This window comes from Gobio gobio (genome assembly GCF_949357685.1).
Source record: "Gobio gobio genome assembly, chromosome: 17".
NCBI lineage: Eukaryota > Metazoa > Chordata > Actinopteri > Cypriniformes > Gobionidae > Gobio > Gobio gobio.
In genome coordinates, this window is record NC_137110.1 from 33,637,562 (window position 1) to 33,663,556 (window position 25,995).

At 36.8% G+C, this 25,995-nt stretch overlaps 1 protein-coding gene across 8 annotated transcripts in view; it reads left to right on the plus strand.

The window, feature by feature from the left end:
* Positions 1-264: 264 nt before the first annotated feature.
* Positions 265-25,995, plus strand: part of setd5 (SET domain containing 5) — a 64,438-nt gene continuing 38,707 nt past the window's right edge. For 6 of the 8 annotated variants that reach the window (XM_079840977.1, XM_079840973.1, XM_079840974.1 and 3 more), the window contains exon 1: positions 276-716. The gene's annotated coding sequence lies outside the window, so the exon portion shown is untranslated. Of the gene's footprint in view, positions 717-25,995 lie in introns of all 8 variants that reach the window. The other 2 variants (XM_079840980.1, XM_079840979.1) reach the window with 2 other exon arrangements.

Consider the following 25,995-nt stretch of genomic DNA (forward strand, 5'->3'; position numbering starts at 1 on the left):
CGTCTTCGAAAACTATGCCTCCTGCAGCCCTCTCAACGCCATCTCACGCTGCAGAATGCTGACTAGAGGAGTGAGGCGCCTCCAAAAAACAAGGTTCGGCCTCTTTTCCGTCTACGACAGCATTAAGCTCCACGACGATCCAACAGCATAGGCGCGTTCCTGTTTGTTACTCAGATTGACACATTTCTGCCCTATAGCATACCGGAGGGCGCGAGCTAACGCTGAGAGTCCGCCCTTCATAATGAACCCCTGCTCCGCTGTGGAGGAAACCCTGTGTTATGGTTGTGTGTAGGCTTCGCTGGGAGCCGCGGTTGATGCCGGTGTAGAGGGGGATGGGCAATACTGCAAATGTAAAGGACATGAGATTGAATCACAGCCTTGAATCACCAAGTGCTGTACATACCCATATAAATATCGACTATAATTTTGTAAAATAACATTGTATATTGATGTATCTTTTTGCAACTCAACGTGAACATTTGAAGACCGCACAATGTCTTAAATGGGAGAAAATGTGAAACTTTCAACTCTTGCGTAAGGGACACTGGGAAGTTTGGAAGATAGACTGAGAGCCTCGCGGTCTACAGTTCACAGGAAACACCGAGGTTTCAAGAGAAGGCCTCCTGTTCTGCCTCGCATTGATGTTGGATTTTTTAAAAACACAAAATCCCTTTAATAGGCTCTTGGATATCAATCACGTTGGGAGGACGCTGTGGGTAAGGTATTTTGTTATTTCCATGAAGGTTTTGATGGCAATAGCTTATGTTTTTTTATGAACTAGATGAAGTTGATGCAGAAGTTGGGAGCTCAGTTTATCAGCTCTTGTTTATCAACACGAATCGTAGCTTTCTTCTTTCAACTCTTCTTGGTTGAATATTTATGCTGTCACGTTAATTAATCAAATACAAAAAAATGTAATGATGTAACACCGTGTTGGTCGGTCTACATGTTAGCTTGATGTAGCCATAATCACAATCATACTTTGCCAAGAACCTCGTGCTAAGAACTGTTTTTTTGCTGTAAACATTCAGTGATCGGCCTACTGTTATGCTGCCCGTCTTACCTTTTGCACCTATATCTCATTCATATAGCATTCGTGCCACTCAACATAACGAATTATCAAAGTGAGCAAAGGTATCATTTTAGTTAGCTGTTAGCTTAGCTGAGAGAGGCTGTCTTGAAAGCTAGTACGATTTAAATGCATTAAAGTGGTAAAATCAAATTATCTTAATTTGTAAATAAGAGAAACGATTGGAATGGGTTTCGTGGCAGAAACTGTGACCCTGGGCATTTTAGTGTTAGTTTTCTTGTTCTTGTGTTAATCAAGTTTTTATGTGAAAACAGACAAGGTAGTTTGTATTTACAACATTTGTGCTTGTCAGAATCGAATTTGATGGACTGTTTTCCGAAAACATTGAAAATGATGTATTCGCATGCTTAACTGTATTGCTTAGCTTCGTAATAACTTGGAGGTACGTTACTTTATTAGACTTACAAAGTGGATTTATTTTCTGTCTGTTCTAAAAGATAGTTTGTCGGGATAAGCAGATATCCTGTTGAGCACTGCTCTCTGCTTCTCTACATCTATATTTTTCATGTATGTTAGCATGCTTCCATCTTGTTGACTGTGAGAACTTTATGATGTATTTATAATTTCTTGATCTGGCCTGTGTTTTCTTTGGGAAACGAAAATAATGCGAACCCCAAGAACCGTGACTTGCTTTTCTCATTCTTCACCTCCGCCTCCCCCATCAACCAACCCCCAACTCGATCCATGAGAAATGGGTGGTATTTCTAAGGGGAACTCGCCTTTCCTTTTTTAGCCTCCATTTTTATTTCAACAACAAGTGAGTGGAAACGACAAGGAAGAGAAGGCGACCGAGAGTTACTGCGGGATATATATATATATATATATATTATATATAACACACATACATACATACACACACATATATACATACATACATACATACACACACACGTTTTTGGGTGACAGTTTTCGATACGCTGCAATAAGTAACATTTGCTGTTCTGTAAAGCTGTCCGGCTTGTAAAATGAACCGCGAGGAAACGCCTGCTGTTGTGGCAAGGCCGCGGACAACATACTCAGGGTTACTTTTACATAAACACGCACACATTACATTATTTTAGCAGTTCTCTTGCTGTATATTGTTCTGTCTGTTAACTGATAAATGTGATGTCATCAGGACAGTAAACAAAGACTGTCTATAACAGTGCCTGATAGATTTGACACATTATTGAAATGGTATGCTATTTGCATGTCAGGTAAAACTGAACTGTAAATGAAACTGTTTATGGGGACAAATGTTTGTTTCTTTGTTGTTGTTAATGCTGGTCGAATGGACAAGGTCTAACAGCTTCAGTAAAAATAATGACTGGCCATATATATGTCTAGATCTGTTTTTAAAGACCTTGGAAAGAAAATGCAGTTCCTGAAGAGCTTCCTGGCAACTGCAAGTGTATGATTGCTTGGGCTTGTCCGACATTTTCCCAGTGTGTTTTCAGGTTTTATTTTCGTCTGCCTTGAACTATGTGAAACCTGATCTTTCTGTGACTCACCCGACTCGTTATCTAAAGTCAACGTGTGTCTTTGTCCAGAGACAAAGGACAAGCTTGGAAAATCGTAACTTTTAGCAGATTGGGGAAAAAATGCCCTAAAGCATTTTAGTATCAAAACTATTTAGCCTAATTTATGAATGTAGAGAAACTGTAGCACAAATCGAGACTTGCCAAATATGCAAATCAATTTTTTGTATCACAACCTTTTCTGTTCTGCCTCGTTTTAGCTAAAATCATTATATTGTTTAGTTTTGTTCGTACATCTATTTATATGTAATCCCTTATATTAGCAGTGTCTTTGCCAAAATTAGGTTTTTAAATGTTGACTTGGATAACTTTATTAAATACTTTTTGATCTTGAAGATTACAGCTTTAAGTAATTTTATGACCAAGCATTTAAAAAAGAAAATGCAATGAATGCACTGGTGTGATGCTTTTTCATGAGATATAAAATTGATATGCTTAGGCCAAATGTCTGTAATGTTATGTTATTTGCATTTTAGTTAACTGGTAGGACAGTCTGTCTCTTCAAAAAAGATGTTTGATTGATACATGAGCTCTTGTCTTCTTTAGCCCCAAACCCATGCATGCACACAACAGCTCATGGTGATCAATGCTTTTTGAAAGCTTTATTTTTTTTTAATCAATACAAGAAGAAATATTTCACATAAGCTAAGTGTAGAAAATACACCTAGAGGAAATAGTGTGTTTGTGTGTAGTTTTGTGGGGCCTTTAGCTCTAGTTCTCTTATAAGGGGCTAAAAAATAGTTGCTGAGATGCCTGCTCCTCTTCTGCTTCCTGATTGGATGGTTTCAGAGAGCCTCAGCCAATCAGTTGCGTTTGAGTGTTGTTTCTCTCTCGCTCTCTCTCTAGCTCTCTCTCTCTCTCTCTCTCGCTCTCTCTCTCGCTCTCTCTCTCTCTCTCTAGCTCTCTCTCTCAACAACTTCTTAAAACAGCTTTTAGTAGCATAAACATTTTTTTTTTAACTGAAAGGGAGCAGAACATAATGCGGTATCCATATATACTCTGTCAGTCAAGGTTCTCTAGCCTCTTGTTTTTATGTGCCCTGTGCGGCCATTTTATCTCCTGAACAGTTTTCCAGGTATTTGGCAAGGGTGGGTCATCTTGAACAGAAGCTGGCAGAGAGAATTTAGTTAAATAAAACATAATTTTTTACATCGGTCTCTGGTGATGCCCATCACAAATAGCCAGCAGTCTTTGTAGATATAAAAGGATTTGTTTTTGTTATTGAATCATTTCATTTATAAATAGTAGGCAGAAATGTGCGTGGCTACAATCCAATTTTTATTGTAAACAGTAATGCTTCTTGATGTGTCCCAGAGAACAGAATGACCTCCTACCCCCCTGTCAGCCTTTGTGCTTAAAAAAAAAAGCCCTTTAACTTTTGCTGGGTATGTGTGGCTTTAAAAAAAACAAACAATTGTTCTATTGGATTTGAACATTAGATTTTGAAAATCAATGATGTCATAGGCTAAAAATTGCCACATGCAGGAAATGCTCAAATATCAGGAATATTGGAAATATTTGTGTGTTTATAGGACTGATACTACTATAGTAAATGGTTGTAAGAGCGAATATATTATCTTCCAGATGAGCTAGACATTTGTCTTTGACGTTGTGCTGTTAGGGAAAATGAAATTGATTTACCTCGATGTTAGCTAACAAGCACAAACTGTTCAAATAAAATGAGAAAATAAGAAGAGACTGGAAGATGCAGCAAAGTGTGATGTCATATCACGACCGTTACAGTGTCCGTAGAAATTGAGTGTGCTCAAAGTCTAGTGTGACCGGGACTTAATAGACCATTTGGATATTTGCAAACAGTATATGGAAGCCATGGAATAAAAGGGTTAAAAAAATGTCATTTTGAGAGTTTATGTCTCAATTCTCACAAGTCTTTTCCCCTCAGAATTGTGATTATCAACTCGCAATTGCAAGAAGAAAAGTCTAAATTGTGAGTTGTTATAGGTTTAAGTATTATTTAATGCTGTAACTCTATGGCTAATACATTGTTCACTATGAACTGCATATGTGAATATTATGTTGACCTATTATTTACATCAAATGCATGCTTAAATAGTAGGGTAATCATTCACAGGTTTCATCATTAGCCCAGTCTTCCCATTTAATGGCTTGCAACCATAAACGTCTGCGTTGGGCTTTAAATGGGGTCTTTGACGATGGCATTCTATAAGAATGAAGACCATCTGTTTTTGCATTCCAATTCTGACATCCAAAGACACAACAGTAAAAAAAAGTATCTTATTCCGTGGACTTTGCCCATTTTCTGATGCTACAATGTACGCGCAGCTGCAAGTGACAACTGTGACCGTGTGATGTCTGCTTCCAAATGGTCTATGTACATACATTTACTGTCACAGACTTCAGTGATTGAGTAGCTAACAGGAAAATTTACCTACTCCGTACTGTAGTCTTCTTTTACATGCTCAGAGCTTCAGACTGGCTAAATATTTTGCTAATATAATCATTGTGCCTGAAGAATAGCGTGAGAACTTTATTATGTCAGGTCTCAGTATGATCTCAGTGAGCTTTTATTACATATTTCATGCTTGCGCATGCGCAGTAAGATGATTTTAGATTTTTCCAACATTTTCAATGTGGACGTGAAATATCTGGAAAATGCTTAAACGGTTGTGTGAATAGAGAGCATATTAGATATATCTGGTTTAATTAAACAGCACTGCAAAATCCAGTGCGAAGCGTTTTGAATTTGACGCATAATTCTGTTACAAAAGCCAAATGTCTCGGCACTGATACAGCACTGGCATTCTTAAAGAGCACCTATCATGGCATTTAAAATGTTCCAAATATTGTTTTAGAAGTCCCCAACAACAGTTTTGCATGCATGCAATGACAAAAAAGACTTTGACAGTTTTGAAAGTTTTTGGAAAGTTTTGACAGCGATTCTCAAATGATTCCTTTAGTGATTCACTTTTCAAAACCCCGCCTTTACGTGACGCTAATCTGCGGTGATTGGTCAGATGACCCAGTCAGTTGTGATTGGTATAGTCTGTGCAGATATTTTCGGAAACGGAACGCCCATCAACGTCTTATAATGACAGTAATTTGTTAATATGTGTCAGGAGTTATGAATATGAAAACCGCGTCGGTACTGTTTGATTGTAATATGAGCCTCAGCTGATCTCATTCATAAAAAAACTCCTCACGAAGACTCGCGACAAATCAACATCCCTCAGGGCTTTTAGTTCAAAAGTGTGCAGATGAGGAGACATATTGATAGATTCTCATATGTCTGTGTCAAATTTCTAAACAGAGGAGTATTTTTTATTCAATACTTCCTCAAAATGGGCAGAAATAGCCTAATCATGAGCGATTGAGTCTCTTGTGTGTTGTTTTCAATTCATACTGGCAGCCGGAGGGCGCTCTGTGCACATGTAATCCATATATGGTACAGACAGACGAAGAAGATACCATGTGCCATAATAAAAGTCCATAATAAAAGCTTCCTGAGATCGCGAAACATACATTTGACGACTAATAATAAACACTCAATCGCGACGATGTATGGTTTGTCTTCAAGCCACCTAGTCTTCAAATGCTCATCCTTGGGCAGATGAAAAAAGTTTGCTTTTGAGTCGCACTTCAGAACACAGCGTCTCGTGGCCATGATGTTTTCTAGTTTTCACTGGCGTCTTGGAGCGCAATAAGTGGGCGTATCGTATTCAAATAACTTGACAAGTTGACGTCAACTAGTCAGAGAAAAAGCTTCGGTCTTCTAACGATTCTTAAAAATGACTCCGAGTCGACTCTTACTTTTGAAAGAAAATAACTATATATACGGTGCACTGTCATATTTTAAGCTATCACAGGATGTTTTTGTTCACTTAGATCTATGTTACACACTACATGAAAGGTAAATTTCAAAATTCCATGATAGGTGCTCTTTAACAGCGCTGACACTGAAAATAGTAGAAACATGTTGACAGATGTCAGACAGGTGACTGAACGCCAGTGACCGGGGCATATGGTGGATGATGTAAAAGTATTAATTGATGACTGCCTCTAGAGCCAGACCAAGCGCCAACTAGGGTTGGGCGATGTCCCCTAAATTGCCAGTTGACGATGTTTACAGTAAAACATCGCGATGGTCGATGATATCGTCGTTTTTTTAGGTAGGTAATTTACTATATCTCTTTACATAAATACTATTTTCTACTTAACTATCATTTCGTTATTTTACTAACCCAAATAATGACTCATCCGCTAGGTTGCAAAAAGTAGCTTCCTTCCACTTAAGAAGAGTTGTGCTCTTTTTATTTTAATATATCTCTTTAAATAAATACTATTTTCTACTTAAAAAAATAATTTCGTTATTTTACTAACCCAGTGTTTTGTATGTGAATGCTGTTTCACATGAATATTACCACAGGAAGGAAGCACAAAGCTTTGTTTAGCCTACAAAGGAAATAAATGATCACTTCTTTATTCATGTAAAGTGCAGTACAAATAAAATGTATTATTATTATTCTGTTTTGCGATCTGGTCACCCGATTTTTCCATGAATTTTAACAATAGGCCTAGTCCATTTTATCCCAATGGACATCTCGTTTCTTTTCCCAAATCTTCACTCACGTCGCACACCGTTTTCGCAGGGGATTATAAACGTTTCTTCCTTTCGTTTGTTAATAATTAAAGGGTAACTTCAGTGATTTAGCATTAGGCTTTGTATCAGTAGAAACCTGGTAGTATATTCAAATTATGGTACTTTCCCCCCTCATATCCCCCTGAGATGAGAGAATTTTGCATTTTATTTCTGGAAAAAAAATCCTCAGATGACTAGGGTTGTGCCGATGGACAATATCATCGTCCATCGTGATGGCTGACTGACATCACAATGGACCGCCACCATCGTGATGCCACGCCCCCCCCATTGCGAGTCTTGTTGTGAGTGCGACGCACATTAATCCTCTTCTATAGTTAAACTAAAAACTTTGCAGGGATTGCTCTGTAAATTAAATTGAGAATATAACTAATGCATATATTCTATTTTAAATACTGTAGTCTTTGCCAGATATAGCCTACATTTTGAAATAATAAACGATGGTTCAAACATCCATTTCATAAGCATGCGTGTTTATTTCAGCACTTCCGTCAGTGAAACAACACACCACAGCCTGTAAAACATTTAAACAATTATCAGTAAATAATGGTAACCTAAAGAATATAAGAAAATTAAATATTAGTTAAAAAAAATTGTTTCATTTCCCCTCAAAGATGCATCATGTACCGGCCTGCTCTGCCCGAGATGAAACACGAGCTGTAGACACCTTCTCAAATATCTTCGTCTTAATGTGTTCTCCTGATGTTGCAAAGCAACACTTGTTGTAAAAGTTCTGAAGAGCGAATTTTATCTTCCACAGGGTCAAGACATTTAAACTGTTTGATTATTCATTGCCAGAGGAAACGAAAATAAAATGGCCTGTGTGTGTGTGAAATGCGCTATTCAAATAAACTTGACGCGCCTTGCCAAGTCTAATAACATGCACAAACTGTGTTAAATAAAATTAAGTAAAAAGGTAGCCTATTTGTCCTACTTTCCCACAGTAAAGGAAGCAAATGGGTACAATAGACTTAATTATAAACAAACGAAACGTTTATAATTATAAATGGGTGCGACGCGAGTGAAGATTTGAGAAAAGAAACGAGATGCATGTCATGTGGAATAAAATGGACTAACGTTAGGCCTATTGTTTAAATTCACGGAAATCGCAAAACAGAATAAAAAAGCTGACAAATCTTAAATTGGGCTCAGCCTACCTCTCATTCGGCATGAATCCATTCATGGCTGCAAATTTATTTCCTTTGTAAACAAAGCTTTGTGCTTCACTCAGTATTATTCACGTAAAACAGCATTAACATACAAAACACTGGGTTAGTAACGAAATTATAGTTTTGAAGTAGAAAATAGTATTTATGTAAAGAGATATATTAAAATAAAAAGGGCACAACTCTTCTTAAGTGGAAGGAAGCTACTTTTTCCCCTCACGTGCAACCTAGCGCGGATGAGTCATTATTTGGGTTATTAAAATAACAAAATGATATAGTTTTTAAGTAGAAAATAGTATTTATGTAAAGAGATAGTAAAATACAGATATAGTAAAATATATATTTGTATTAATAAAAAAAATGACGATATCATTGTCCATCACGATGTTTTACTGTAAACATCATCAACTGCCAATTTAGGAGACACCGCCCAACCCTACCGATGACGCAAATATCGTCATTTTGCGTCATCGGAGGAATTTTTGGTCAGAGGCTAAAGACTACAGCCACTAGATGGAGCTGTTCCGCATGTTATCAACCCGCCCATAGGGGAGAGATCTCACGCACAGAATTTAAGACGCAGATGGCCGCACGGACGATCAAAAGGGAGCGCGGTGCAGAGTAAAGTGAGTGTTTCAACTTTTCAATGAATTCCTGTGATGGTTTAGCTTCCATATGCGATCTGAAAACGTGCCAGAATGGCGCTTAACGTTACCTCAGTTCTGCTCAGCTCTTCGTGATGAATGAAATCTGACACTGCTGCGTCTGTGCCGTGACTTTCGTTCGGCTCACTCACACTTTATTGAAAAGACACATTCAGTTTTTAATTGTACTGTTTATTCTCTAACTGAACAAAATTATTGTATTACTATAAAGATCAAAACGACGGTGTACGAAGTGGCCTCGTAGGGCAGCGAAGCAAGTGCATTCTTGTTGTCTTTCATCCACATGAGACAAAAATACATTTTCTGTCTTTTCTCAGTCTAGAAGGCACCAAATTCAAAAATAATTTCACATTTCTAGTGCATAAATGACCCAGTTTAAATACAAAGCTTAATGCTAAATCACTGAAGTAACCCTTTAAGTCTATTATAACTATTCACATCCTTTACTGTGGGAAAGTATAAAAAACACTGTAGGACGAATACCCTTTTACTTCAAATTTTATTTAACACAGTTTGTTCTTGTTATTAAACTTGGTAAGGCGCGTCAAGTTTATTTGAATAGCGCATTTCACACACGCGCACACACACCGGTGATTTTTAGTTTCGTTTTCTCTGGCAGTGAATAATCAAACATTGCCTAAATGTCTTGACCCTATGGAAGATAAAATTCGCTCTTCAGATATTTTACAACAAGTGTTGCTTTGCAACATCAGGAGATCACATGAAGATGAAGATATTCGAAAAGAAGGTGTCTATCCAGCTCGTGTCCCACATTCGTCTCAAAGCGCAGAACGGCATATGACACATCTTTGCGGGGAAACAGTTTGAATCAAATATTTTTTAGCTAATATTTAATTTTCTTATATTCTTTAGGGTACCATTATTTACTGATAATCGTTTAGATGTTTTATAGGCTGTAGTGTGTTGTTTCACTGACGGAAGTGCTAAAATAAACATGCATGCTTATGAAATAGATGTTTCAGCCTCAAATCATTTCAAAATGTGGGCTATATATATCTGGCATATATCTCCCCCATGTTAAAGCTGCAATATGTAAGATTTTTGGAGTAAAAATAAAAAAACCACTAGGCCAGTGTTATATATTTTGTTCAGTTGAGTACTTACTACTTACAATATCCCAAATGTTTCCAACTATTTGTAAATCGTGAGAAAATTGCTATTTTAACCGGAACGTGTTTGTGGGAGTCTGTCAATTGCGTCATTATCTCATATCTGCGTTACCCTCGGTTTTATTTTGCAGAAACGCTTTACTCTTACTGCAGTGTGCAGTGTCATAACAGCTGCCGAGCGAATGCACAGAGTAACGTCATAACATAATTTTCAACACACTCAAACATATCTAATATGATAAACAGAGCTGCATAACCTCATACTCATGACCGGAAAAGTGGAAGTGGGGCTGAGCAGAGCAAGACCGAGTGTTGTTGGAGCTGAGCAAGGCCGCTGAGGCGATTGTTAATAAGATGTTAAGATTGTTAATATTATGTGTCATAATAAAAGTCCTGCTTCTCGCGAGGCGTGCGTTGTGTTCATCTTATAAACAATCCCTCCAGCGGCCTTGCTCGGCTCCCACAACACTTGGTCCTGCTCTGCTTCATACTACAGCAGGGCTCGACATTAAGCATGTTCACGTGCTTGTCCTTCGGACAAGTAAATCTGCCATTCACTTGTCGGAGTAAAAAATTTGCTTGTCCGGAATTTTTTTTTTTTTTTTTTGCGTTGTAAATAAAATTTATTCTGAAGCAATATTCTCACCAGTGTTCAATCAGCTTTGACATATGCATATTTGTGATATTTTTACCTTTTATAAAGGACATTTTTCCCCTAAATAAATATAGGCTATGATTCAGATTTCCTTTTATATTCTTAAATTGGATCAATAAATTAAATTAGAAGACACTGGCTGTTACCAGTCAAATTAAATAATTTACACTGAAAAATTACAACTGAATTAAATAATGTTATGAGATTGTTTTAAATATTTTTTGAATATACAAATAAGACATTTTGGAAAGATGAAACTAAACCACCAGTAGGTGGCAGCAGGTGACCGTCTGAATGAGTGAGTCATTGAGTTGATTCGTTCAAACGCTGATTCATTCAAGAATGAGGCGGTCGTTTACGAATAGTTCATTTAATCTTTGATTCTATCGATTCATTCAAAACGCAGAATCATTCACTAACACACTGTTGCTGTGACACGCGTTCTGCTGTGATCTTTTGGAACTATTTTCGCTGCTGAAATAGAACAAAAACACTCAATATTGCATCTAAAATGTAAGTGACTTAATGTTAATCATTGTTTATGGAACTGTCACATGAAATCAGTGTCATTTTCAGTCGTGATGTTATTCAGGAAAACAGCACTCTTGGTAATGTGACGTTGCAACTGTATCATGTTATAAATATAAATAAACTCCACATTTCTAAATTTTTACGGCAGTGTGTTAACTGAGTTTCTCTGTCTGAGCGGTGCACATTTGTCTCGATTTCTCCTCGAGAGGCTGCGCGAGCGTCAACAGTGCAACGTTAGTTACCGTCAGTTCATTATACATTATTATCATTCACTGTCAATCGCCACTTACAGTAATGAATGCAGAATCATTCTTGCATTTGGGTGATTCCCTAGTTATTTTTGTTAATGACGTTTTATCAGGCTACTTGTCCGTCGGGCAAGTAAAATTCTTTCACTTGCCCCTTCAAAAAATCCACTTGTCCCGGACAAGCGTTAATGTCGAGCCCTGCTACAGTAACGTTAATAATCACATCCATGAACATGATTTCTGCCCGAGTCCTATCCCGATTCTTTTCCACCGGCTGTGTCCCAAGATTCTGCGTTCAAACTTGCCATCATCAAGCTACGCCTTTGTTTTGAATAGGCAACCTCTAGCGGACGGAAAAGTTACATAGTGCACCTTTTAAAATGCCCAAATTTACAGCAGAAAAATATGTTTACTGCCTGATACAAAAAGTGGTTTTGGTCTAAACAGCTAAATTTGCCCTTCATGACAACTGTCATTTTTTAAATATTTTTTTTTATAACTTATCCGTTTAAATCAAATTAAGCTCAGAAACCTACGGGTGACGTCACAGACACTTCGTCCATATTTTTTTGTTTTATGTCTTATGAGCAAGACATGTAAATGTATTTTCGCGTGTGACGTCACAAATCGTACAACATTCAAATTAGCCATTTTTTGGAACTTGGTTACATCAATGCTTTTTTTGCGCTGAGGAGGATGTTTTAAGCTATGGATATTGCAGGTTGTTTTAATGGTACCAAGATTTTTGTTAGTCAAAAGATTTAGGAAAATTGGAAACCCCTTTAAGATAGTGTTTTTTTTTTTTTTTTTTTTTAATTGCCATGCATGGTTTTACCTGTGGTTGTCTACAAATGTATGATGCTATAGAAGAAGAATGGAGGATTTTACCAAATCAAACCAAATGCTTTTCTGTCAAATATACTTTTCCATGAGACAAATTCTATAATATTAGTTGTAACTGACTAGACTAATATGAATATAGACCATTATGCTTGCACTAGATATATTTAAAATAATGTAGGCCAATTTTTATTGGTAACACACAACATTTGGCATTATCAGGACCCACAAATATTCCCTTTATTCAATTATTATACATTATATTCAACATTATGTATAGTAGTTCAATGTAGTACTGACACTGACACAATATATTGCTTATATTAGTGGTTATATTCACGCTCTTGCAAACTGTTTTAATTCAAGCTTGTAGATTTATAATTTTATAGTATTTTACAGTCATGTTTAAAGCATTTTAGAGTTCTTGCAAGCACATTTATCACAAAAACTTTTTCCACAAATATTTCACAAAAAACTCTCCAAAAGACATGCGCATATAAACAAATAGAATTTTCTCCAAAATAATGGTGGAAAAAAGGGGGAGGTATACACACATTTTGTGTGTATTTGATCATTTAGGCGCACACCCAAGCTCAGAGTATGTTTTGCTTTGGGTATTCTGTTCCGTCTCGGAGCACGCACACACATATGGAGCTGCATGTCGGACAGAATGTGAGGTACCAAATTAAGATTTATTTCTTGACTTATTGCAATTTTAATAACTCCTTTTAATATCAAGGCTGTCCCACATGCTAGCAACAGCAGCCTAAATTTTATGGAAACCACTTCAGCTTTGTACAAACCAGTATGAGTAGAGAAAAATATTCAATCAATGTGACAGAAAAAAGGCTATCAGATCCATTTTGTTTCTCTACTTTAGAAACATTAAAGGATGCGAATAGATATTAAAATGAAAATTAAAGCTTAAATGAATAACGACTGTGAAAATGGAGGATTTGGGAAGAGAATTGAAAGTGTAGTCCAGTAGAATTCATGAGAGATTGTTCTCTATATTTGTGAAAGATCGATGAGGAGATCGCGAGGCAAATCGGTGCATGTTGTTTTAAACAGAGAGCAGAACACAAACATTTACAGTACTTGGTAAGACGAAAGGAGCTTTTGCCAAAGAAGGTCTTTTGATTTATAAGTGGTACATTAAAATACCAGTCGCTACTATATTTTACTGAACAATTGTTTGTTTCGCTATAGAATTAAAGCATATACTTTTTTCTTCGATTTTAAAAAAAGATTTTAAATATTCTGTAATGGATAATGTATATACATCAGAAAGAATATTGCAACAAAACACTCTAAATCATATAGAGACCATGGAACCTCAAGTTATAGACTTTAGTCGGGACGACGACATATTGATTTTACCAAGTCAAAACAAGGCTGTGAGGGAAAGACTTAGTCTTTATAATGGCATACATTGATATTAACCCATTTGTCCCCAAATTTTTCAGAATGGTTTCATGCATATAGTCGTGTTAAAAGTGTCCTATGTGAACATGTTCTGCATTTATTTTCCCCAGGTTTTTTTTTTCTTTCTTGCTAATCGTATTTGAATGTGCGGTAACTATAGTTGCCGGTGGGCAAATATGTTGTAAGCACCCCTTCAATGTCAAATTTGAATAGGAGGAGGAGAACATTTGGGATCTAACTCAAAATAACGGCCTTCAACAGATCAATCTTTATTCATAAACAAATTTATTTTGTACAAAAGTCCAAGAACATTCTATGCAAACTCAAAAAAGCTGCATCTATCTTAAAACCTTTTGAATATGGAAACACAACAAACAAAAAATCCAGTTGTCTTAAAGGGTTGGAACATAGTGCAGAAAAAAGTGCAGCCATTAAGTTGCTCCAATAGGGCATTGTGTATCAAAAAGTTAAATGAAAATTAGGGCTGCACGATATGAGGAAAAGCTGCGATGTGCGATAACATTGTTTAATATTGCGATGACGATATGACTTGCGATAAATATTCAAATGTGAATGTTAGCTATACTGTTTCCATGTCTTAGTGCTTTAATAGGTCGTGCTCAGTGTTGGGCAGTAACGGAATACATGTACCGGCATTACGTATTCAGAATACCTATTATGAGTAAAGGCCCTTTCACACCGGACGCGTAACGAAAAAGCGAAGCGGAAAAAGCGAATATTTCGTGTGCGAATAGTTCGTGTTAAAACCATTCACACCAGCCGCGACGCGAGTTTGCGATGTTTCAGAGCTCTAACATTCCAAAACATTCGCGGCGACAGCTGAGAAACACGGACACTACATCATTCAGTGGAGACAAGCTTTTAATTTTCTTTAAAAGACAGAGAAGAAGGTTTTGGGTGCACCCAGTCAAGAACAGAGTGTCTGAAGGGGAGTATGCTAATCTTGTACAGGAGCTAAAACTTTATCATGGCCGGTTCCTCACTTACTTTCAAATGTCCGTGGGACAATTTGAGGATCTCCTCCAGACAGAGACGGTAGCAGCGCATCTGACGACACACACACACACACACACACACACACACACACACACACACACACGCTCTCTCTCTCTCTTCAGGAAAGGCTCGATCCGGAGCTGCTGTGTTTCCAATTGAGTCACAATGTAAACATTTAAGTGCCGTCATACTGACGGAAATACATTCACTTTCTGTAGTCGCGGACACAATTAGACATAGATTTTAAAAAAAATAAATAACCAACGTATTGATTATAATATCGTAATCTGTAGCCTATAGTGGGCAAACACAGTGGCATCTGTACAGCTGTAAACACAACTACAGCTGTAATCTCATGAGAAATGCGATACCTGGCAAAGGTTAATGTTGATTGAATGGCTAGTGACATCAACTGGACATTTCGTCACCTTTGTTTCCTTGTATGTGATTGGTTTAAGCCTTTTCTGTCGCTGCGAGTGCTAAAAAAAATCGACATCGAAACGAAAAAAAATAAACATCGTTTTTTCGCCACAGCACATTCGCGTTCAGTGTGGAAGCACCCATTGCACATACAGCTGATCGAAAAATAAAACCATTGCGCGAATTATTCGCGCGTCAAAATCGCGTTCAGTGTGAAAGGGCCTTAACTGTATTCCGTTACAGTTAGGCTACAATTTAAATAGTTGATATTTAGGATACAGTTACATTGTTGAAATCAATGGATAACATTAACGATACTTCTCTGTTTCATGAGTTTATTTACTCTCTAAATAAATTAAGGCAACTCAATGCATTTCTCAGAAGCCCCAATATGAAAACGAAAAAAATGCACGGTTTGCGTGATCAGTCACAATGGAGTCGGAAGAGGAGCAGCGGGAGCTACACTCTAAAAATTGAGTAAATTTTAAAGCAGTATAATCAATTACATACACCGTATAAGTTGAACAAATGCAAGTAAAAAAATTAAGTAGATCTGAGTAATTACATTTGGCACATTTACCAATAAAATTGTGTAGAAAAAATTGTCGGAAAAACATTTAAAAACCAATATGTATGAGTAATATTAACTGTTTTTATTCATGAGTAATACTAACTCTTATAGTATAACTTTAATATTAACTTCAATTTCCTCTAAACCTTTGTAGAATACTCCACACAACCACACTTATACATGACATTGGTACAGCAATACAGCATATATTACAGTTTTGACATGTATACAATATTGGCAACATTTAAACTCAAGTAACAAACATTTTAGAAGTAAAAATTAAACATTTAAAAGTAATTCAAGTGTAATCAACCTGTCTGTTATCCCATTTCCACCGTATTAGCACCGTTTCTCGAGCCTGAGATGGACTCGCGGTCTGCGGGTGGACTTTGAACTTCAGACCGCTGTCCTGCGTCACACTCGTAGCTCAAAGATGCTGCAACGCGCCTGACTCCATAACCTGCCAATAAACAAACATTGCACAGTTTTAAGAACATTTTATCCTCCAAACATAATTATATTCATTATCTTAAGGAATAAAGTCATGTGCTTTGGCTTCAAAGACAGATGCCACACCTGTTTAGGTGACTTACATTGCGTCCCTGTATGTTGTTTTGCATTAAATAAAATTATTTTAAGGACAGTAATGATTTTATAGATAAAATAAAACACAAACCTGAATTTCACATAGGAAAAGCACCAATTGTGCAACGCTGAGAAGAAGGAACTGCTCTGGAGACTGAAGAGAATTCAAACAGCCTGCGCTCAGTCAACCGCCGAGCCGTCGTCACGTCAAGGGGCGGGGGAGGGGTGCAGTGTTATAAAAGCGATAAAGTTACTCAATTTCTTTAGTGTCTGTTAAAGATTAATTATCTTGATTTGAATTAAGTAATATTTATGGTTCTTGAAACAGATCGTTTTAATTCTCCTTTCTTAAATATTTTGATGGAAATTTCACAAATAAATTAAGTATATTTTAAATAAATAATTGGTTATTTGAACACTAAATTCTTTTAGTGAAAAAAACTTAAATATAACTGTAAATTTGAGACAAAATTAACTGTTGGATTTTTAGTCAATTATTTTATGTTCAACTCAAAACATCAAGTAAATTATATTTAGAGATTTTATTAAGTTAATTAAGTTCATTATTACTGTGATATTTACTAAGCCACTGAATTATTTTTTAGAGTGTAGAGGTAGAGGATGGGGGGAGGGGGAATATATTTCAGGGCTCAATGCTAAGGATTTTTTTCAGGGGTTAAAATTTTTACTTGCCCTGTCAGAATTTTCACTGACCCCACCACAAAAAAAACGAATAAAATAAATAAAATAAAATAGGCCTAGTATTGTTTTTGAGCCATATAAGCATAATAAATAAGGTTATGACTCTAAAAACTAATATCCTAACTTTTTTTATATTGTTAAAGACCGTCAGTAATAAAATAAGAACAAATAATCAAATTATGAGCAAAAGCACAAATAAATACAGCAGAACAAACATATACAAATGAAATAAACAGTTATTTTCATGTAGGTCTAAACTAGATTGTCAGGTACAAAAATAGTAATCAAATGTAAAATATCAATGCATAGTCTGCATAAAATTATATGTCACTGCATAATACACTACATAATACACTACAAAATACAGATTAATCCTTATTAAAAGTTATTCAGTCAAGAGCAGTGAGTGATTTTTTTTTTTTTGTCTTTTGTTATCTCAATATTTATATAGCCAATGACGATATTTTCCGGCTTTCCATGTGTGTTCACTGTTATACGGTAGGGGGCGCTGTAGCGCATTTCCTGCACGAGAACAGAATCTCCTGATCAAAACACTGCCGAAGAAGCAACGTGCGATATCATAAGCAGATGCATATGTAAAATAACGCGATCATCACCATTAAACAGCATATACATCACAACTGCCTAATGTTATTGAATGAACTGTCAACCCAGGACGAGTTATAGGACTGAAGCTTTGGGGTGTTGATGGACTCGATCTACAACATCTGTGTTTTGTTCATCGTTCAGACGTAACGTTAGTCTTTTACAAAAACGTGATTTTTTTCAGCTTTATGCTCAAAATGTTGCTTTTTCATGAAACTTGCAACATTCAAGTGTTGATTAAAAAATAATATATGAAGCTGGAATAAAACAGTGGGTCTGTTCTTTCTTTTGATATATTGCCTGTTTAGATATTCTGTGGACAATTAAAACTTACAAACTTGACCATAAATTCTGGCGGTGACAGGCAAATTTCATGTTTACATTGATTTAAAAGACCTAACCGACTATGTTTACGATGATACTCAACAAGACAGGCATTTTGATATAATTTTGTGTGAATATTCGCGCGCTGTGAGACGCGTGGCCGTGCGCGTGTGTGTGTGTGTTGTGTTGCTGCCCTTCGCGAGTGTCAAACTGAGAGACACTTTCTCGTCTATGAGCGCTTGAATATTTAAATTGGCAAGGCTTAAAAATGCTCAAATGATCAGTTTCTGTGAAGATGCAGCTCTGGGAGTGTCTTTCACGCTGGCACTGAACCATCAGGCAATTCTTATTGTCGACCGTAATGACAAATATTTTTTGTCACTCATTCAGGGGGGGCGGGGCGAACAATGGTAGGGGAAACACTGCAAGTATTCAGAATATGTTACTCAGATTTGCGCATGTAATAAACTGATTTGCGCATGTAATAAACTGTTTTCCCTCATTCATCGTGTCAGGCTGTCTGTTGCAATGTGTTCATCGCGCGAGTTCATATCGCGACGAGGATGAAAATTCGATGCATCGTTCAGCCTTAATGAAAATAAATCAATTAAAAATAAATAGAATGAAGAAAAAATTACATCTATATAACAAAAGAAAACAAGCCCATAGCATTCAATGGCTGACTGTAGTAGGTGATTTCAATAATGTAAATGTAAACTCATTACTTTCAATTTCAACATTATAATGCAGGGGTGTCCAAACTTTTTTAAAAGGGGGCCAGATTCGATGTTTCTTGAAAACATGACAGATGTGACAAAAGCTTGAGCTGACATTATAGTAACTTGAGATAGGACACAGATGTAAATTTAATACAACACTATCTGTAAAACTTTCATCAACCAAAATGTTTTAATGGGTGAAATTTTAAATATTATTACTAGGGCTGTCAAAATGTCTGAAAAGCAAAATTCGAAATTCTTTCATAAATATTAGCAAAATTCGAATTATATCCGAATTCTAAAGGCAATATTTAAATGTTAGAGGGAAAAAGTACTGTATTGTCTCCTATGGCCACGAGGGCGCAAGCGAGCGCAACAAGTACTGGTAAACCAAATCAAGCATCGCATATTTTATTGAAATGAAATGAATTGTTTTTTAAACAATTGTTATTAAATAAAATATAATTTCATTAAGGAGCATGTTAGGAAAATTGGGTAACAAAAGTGCATAAAACTGCAAGTGCATCAGTAACCTGAGAAAACATGCTTTAACAGGCAACGTAATGTGGACACAAAATAGCAAACGGACAGTCAGAAACAATATGTGGATGCATATATACTGCATTTTTGCCACCAACTGACAGGATTTTCGTCAGCAGGTAGCGCATCTTCTCTTCCATTTATATCCATCTCATGCTCCAAAGCCCTGATTGCCTTCTTCTGCACTGCTCTGTGTCTGACTGAATATCTATACACGCATAATAAAATCAAAAATAACAGATAAGTACATGTACATCTCAGCACATTCTTCCAAAATGAATAAAAGTGATTCAAATAGGCACAGCCCACATACATGCATAAACGCACACATTTACAATTGTTTTTCCTTTCCCATCTACAGTATCTTCTTTGTTTCCTTCTATCTACATCAAACCGAATAATAACCCATCCAAAACAGACCCAGGAACCATACAATACTATCCCCTCGAGTCATTTTCGTATTCATTTTAAATAGTCTCTTAAAATTGCTCATTGTTCTACATGATTTCATATCTTCACCTTAAACATTTGACCATAATATTCAAATATATAAAGAATTGTGAGCTAGCTGTCAAATTGTTTTGGCTAATAAATCATGGTCAAAAACACTTGAACAGAAACGTTTTTCTTTATTTCACATTAGGTTATGTAGGCTAGGACATGTTGTAGATGGATTTCGACCAGGGGCCCGTTCTTCGTACCTCGCTTAATACATCTAAGATGATTTGACAGATCCCAGATCTTTTAATCGTGATAACTGATCTCTGGCTAATTTGGTTCTTCAAACGAATTTGCGGATTGGATTAAAATATCTGGATTAAATGATCTAAGATTACTGAGCGTTCTTTTTTTCCCTGAAGAGGGCAGATGCATCGATACTCGAAACCACGATCAGCAATGCAGCGATTGGCTGGCGTCAAGACAGCAACGTAATGACATCATATAATTAAAAAAGCCACCTGGCAAAAAACTTGACAAATTACACACAAAACCCCCACGAATTTCTGAACCTTTATAAGGAAACAGCCAAACGACCAAACCAACATAAAAGTTATAATAGATGATAAATGTTTTTTTTTTTTTTTAAACATGATTACCAATTATTTATATTCACGATGTTATACAGTATTTGTACACCCTTTACATTTTTATTTCAATGTTGTAATTTAATTTTTAATTTAATTTGAAGCAGATTTGTAACGTGACCGTATTTACATTTCTTATGGGTCAAGATCAAATTATCCTCTCTTGCGCTGCATCAAGCCACTCCCATAATATCCGTGATCACTTAATGCACGGCTCAGATTAACTGTACAACATGTGTGTAAACCAATAAAAATAAAATTATATAAAGTAATTATTCCATCACAAATAAATCTCTCAATCAAGTGGCTGTGTCTATAGTATTATACACAACATTATACATTCTCATATACATATACAATATAACATTTTTATATTATTATTTAAAATTATTATTATTGCCCCTGGTTCAGTAATGCACTCTTGTAATAAAGTAGCAGTGGCTGGGACAGATTTTAAGTATCACCTCAAGTTTACATGAATCCTGTTTACATGAAATAAGCCTGCTCGCGAGCAGGTTTAAGCTTACGGACCTGTTACTATGACAGCAAGTCCAGGATGAGCTTCGAAGAACCAAACAATCCAAGATCATGCCAAATCGTCAACAATCAAATCCAGCTAACTGAGTTAGCGAGGTACGAAGAACGGGCCCCAGGATGGAAGGGATCACATTCATCTTTAAGCGTAGCTCTGTAAATAAACAAAGGAATAATGTTAACCGCGATTGACATTGAGATGGAATTTTTCTTCTTCTTCTATTGCCTGTATAATTTCCTGATAATATCCCCATCGTCCGTTAATATATGTATACCCCGTTACCCATACTTCATTATTTAATGAAATAGATAAATTATTTAAAGATCGTGGATAAATGTTACTTCATATGTATTCACTTGCCACATAGCCTACCGAATCATTTCCAATTCCTCAAAACGTTGAAATATTTAGTCCCGTTGCTTTTGGCTCTCTATGGGCTTCTCCCCATGCTTCTCCCTTGACTTTATCGGACTTTACGCCTCCGCATCCCCCCGATTGCCTCATAGACAGTAAAAGATTGCATGCAAGCTTCTCCTCCTGTCTATACGGGTCTATAAGGTTTCTCTACTATGCGACGAGAGTCGCGTGGTTATGACGCGGGGCGATTAGTGTAAGATACAAGCTGATGGAGCCTTTTATACATTGTTGTGTTTGTTTAGAAATGAACAATGGCGGATGGAGTCTTTAAACGCCTCAGATGTAAAGTTATTCACGGTCAAAGAGACGCCAAAATGAATGGGAGTCAATGGAATGCTAACAGCAGGTGATGGCTTGGTTAGCAATGGCCGCCCCTATGGAAGGTACGCTTTCCGGGTGCTGGATTACCCCCTTGCACACAGCAACCGCAATAGGGCTATATGACAGCTGTATCGGTTTTATTTAGTTTTTTCTTTTTTATTAAAAAAATTCACAAACTTGTTAACTATGTCACAAACTATCTGATATTCAGATTTTCAAATATGTGTAAGTGAATGTGTGTTAGTTGATCTATAATGCGCGATGGGCGCTGCCATGTTAGTTTGCGCCTCAGAGAATCGGATCTGTCGGATTTATAACACGTATATTCATCCACGTCTCACGAAATGCATGAATGCAAATGACCGTTGAACTGGGAGAAGAATAGAGTAAACTATATAAGTTAGTTACTATATAATGTGTATATGATATGAATAAAAAACGTAGTCAAATTATAACTGTCTGAAAGGATTGTTATTGCCGCTTCCATAGACATAAGTGTGTATTTTTTGCTAGTACTTATGTGTATTTAAATGTTTGAAACCTAAAATAAACATGATGTGGTTGAAAACACTGAACAGTTGTGATGTGTGACAAGCGCTGAGCGTGTCTGTCTCTGGCTCAGCGCCAGCCAAAGCGCAAAAGCACGTTTGAATTTTAGTGGCACTGAAATGAGGAACCGAAATCCATATTGGCACCGGGTTTTGGTACCCAACCCTAGTAATCCATGATAAATGTTGGTGAATTGTTGTTTGAAAAGTATTTTAACTGGATTGGCTCAATGTTTCTCCTGATTTGCACTTTAGTGTTGTTAAGTCAGCGCAGTTTCAACGTGATGCTGTTGCAACTTGCACGTGAATATTACCACAGGAGTGAAGCACAAAGCTTTTAGCCTAGAAAGGAAATAATGGTCAGAGAGCACTTTTTCATTCTGCTTTGCAATCTGGATCTGGTCACTCGATTTTCCGTGAATTTTAACAATAGGCCCAGTCCATTTTATCCCAATGGACATGGACATCTCGTTTCTTTTCATAAATCTTCACTCGCGTCGTCATTTTTGCAGGGGATTATATCGTTTCTTCCTTTCGTTTGCTTATAATTAAGTCTATTAACTATTCACATCCTTTATTGTGGTAAAGTATAAAAAACTCTAGGACGAATACCTTTTTACTTCAAATTGTATTTTACACAGTTTGTTCTTGTTATTAAACTTTGTTAGGCGCGTCAAGATTAGCGGTCTATTTGAATAGCGCATTTCACACACACGTCGCGGTGATTTTAGTTTTGTTTTCTCTGGCAGTGAAATATCAAACATTGCCTAAATGTCTTGCCCTTGTGGAAGATAAAATCCGCTCTTCAGAACTTTTACAACAAGTGTTGCTTTGCAACATCAGGAGAAAACATGAAGATGAAGATATTCAAGAAGTTGTCTATCCAGCTTGTGTCCCACATTCCTCTCAAAGCGCAGAGTGGTATATGACGCATCTTTGCAGGGAAATAGTATGAATAAAATATTTTTCTAACTAATATTTAATTTTCTTATATTCTTGAGGTAACGATTATTTACTGAAAATCGTTTAAATGTTTTATAGGCTGTGTTGTTTCACTGACGGAAGTGCTAAAATAAACACGCATGGATATGGATGTTTCAGCCTCAAATGATTTCAAAATGTAGGCTATATATATCTGGCATAGACTACAGTATTTAAAATAGCATATATGCAGTAGTTACATTCTCAATTTAATTTACAGAGCAATTCCTGCTAAGTTTTTAGTTTAACTAATACTATAGAAGAGGATTAGTGTGTGTCGCACTCGCAACGGGGGCGTGGCATCACGATGCATACAAATATGTGTAAGTGAATGTGTGTTAGTTGATCTATAATGCGCGATGGGCGCTGCCATGTTAGTTTGCGCCTCAGAGAATCGGATCTGTCGGATTTATAACACGTATATTCATCCACGTCTCACGAAATGCATGAATGCAAATGACCGTTGAACTGGGAGAAGAATAGAGTAAACTATATAAGTTAGTTACTATATAATGTGTATATGATATGAATAAAAAACGTAGTCAAATTATAACTGTCTGAAAGGATTGTTATTGCCGCTTCCATAGACATAAGTGTGTATTTTTTGCTAGTACTTATGTGTATTTAAATGTTTGAAACCTAAAATAAACATGATGTGGTTGAAAACACTGAACAGTTGTGATGTGTGACAAGCGCTGAGCGTGTCTGTCTCTGGCTCAGCGCCAGCCAAAGCGCAAAAGCACGTTTGAATTTTAGTGGCACTGAAATGAGGAACCGAAATCCATATTGGCACCGGGTTTTGGTACCCAACCCTAGTAATCCATGATAAATGTTGGTGAATTGTTGTTTGAAAAGTATTTTAACTGGATTGGCTCAATGTTTCTCCTGATTTGCACTTTAGTGTTGTTAAGTCAGCGCAGTTTCAACTGGCTTTAAACTAAATTAAAGGTCCCATTCCGCATGATCCCATTGTTCAAACTTTAGTTAGTGTGTAATGTTGCTGTTAGAGCATAAATAATACCTGTAAAATTATAAAGCTCAAAGTTCAATGCCAAGCGAGATATTTTATTTAACAGAAGTTCCCTTTCAAAGCCTACAGCGAACGGCTGGCTTGGACTACATCCTGGTACTTCCTTCTTTAATTACGTCAGTAGAGCAGTAGAACAGACTAACCTCCGCCCACAAAGAAACGCGAAAAAGGGGGCGCGGTCTTGTTGCTGTCCCACGTGGGGAAGCGGACGTGTCGCGTGGAGAAAAGGAACTGTTGCGTTGAGTGTGTTTATCGCCATGTCATCGAGACGCTGTTATTTTCATTCAGGAGTCAAATCACCTTTGTTTGGCTTTCCCAGGGACGCTGTAGAGATTATTGAACGCATACATCTCTCCGTTAAGAGGCGTGACCTTTCCAACATGCGCTAAGCTGCTGTCGAATCACAACACAGGAACTGCTGGCACGTGTGCTAAGCTGCGGTCGAATTACAACACAGTAAGCGCTTGCACAATCAGAACTCATTACGTATTTCTGAAGGAGGGACTTCATAGAAAGAGGAAATCACCAGCCGTTTTTAGGACAGTGAGAACAGCGGTACACAGATAAGTACATTGTGTGAAAAATACTGTGTTTTTTTACACGCGAAACATGAACACATGTTATATTGCACACTGTAAACACAATCAAAGCTTCAAAAAAACACGAAGAACGGGACCTTTAAATCACAGAGAGATTTGCAGCTTGTACCAGAGACTAGGGTTGGGCGATGTCCCCTAAATTGGCAGTTGACGATGTTTACAGTAAAACATCGTGATGGTCGATGATATCGTCGTTTGGGGGGGGGGGGGGGTAATTATGTAAATAGGTAGATAATATACTATATCTCTTTAGGCCTACATAAATACTATTTTCTACTTTCTACTTAAAATTATCATTTCGTTATTTTTACTAACCCAAATAATGAATCATCCGCTAGGTTGCACGTGAGGGGAAAAAAATAGGTTCCTTCCACTTAAGAATTAAGCTCTTTTTTTTAAAATATATCTCTTTACATAAGTACTATTTTCTACTCTTAAAAAAATAATTGAGTTGAGGGCATCGTAAGCATTTAAAAAATCTTGTCTTGTTGTTATAAAAATCCTATATAACAACTGCCAAAACGAGGGAGAAACGCAGAGTTTTGCAATACATTTAAGAGCGCTCTCTAAACAAATGACACACATCAGTTTAACACAGAAAGAATTAGCAGTTACTTTTTTGCCCATTCTTCTTTGATTTGTCAGTTTATTTATTAACTTACATCATTCATTGTCTTTTGTATAGCAGAATAATCCATCGTGTCATCGCGGTCGTGATCAGACTTATGGTTTAGTGTAGCCTAATCAGTGCCCATTTCATTTGAAAAAGACGTGATGAAATATGTGCGCATACACGCTTCGGGTTCACGTTTAGAGCACTATAGTATATGAAAAATGTCCAAAAAAACTTAAGACGCGCTCGCTCCGGTCTATATCTGATATATGACCCATGTGGTGAGCGTTGTTAAACTCATCGCGGCTCTCTCGTGCGCGCCGCGTGTAGTTCGAATTCTCCACTGTAATCAAGCGCTGAATCCGAAATCGCCCCTTATAACCTCATATAGGGCATTATTTGGAGTAGGGCTGGGCGATATGGAGCAAAAAATATATCTCGATATATTTTGCTATATCTCGATATACGATATATATCTC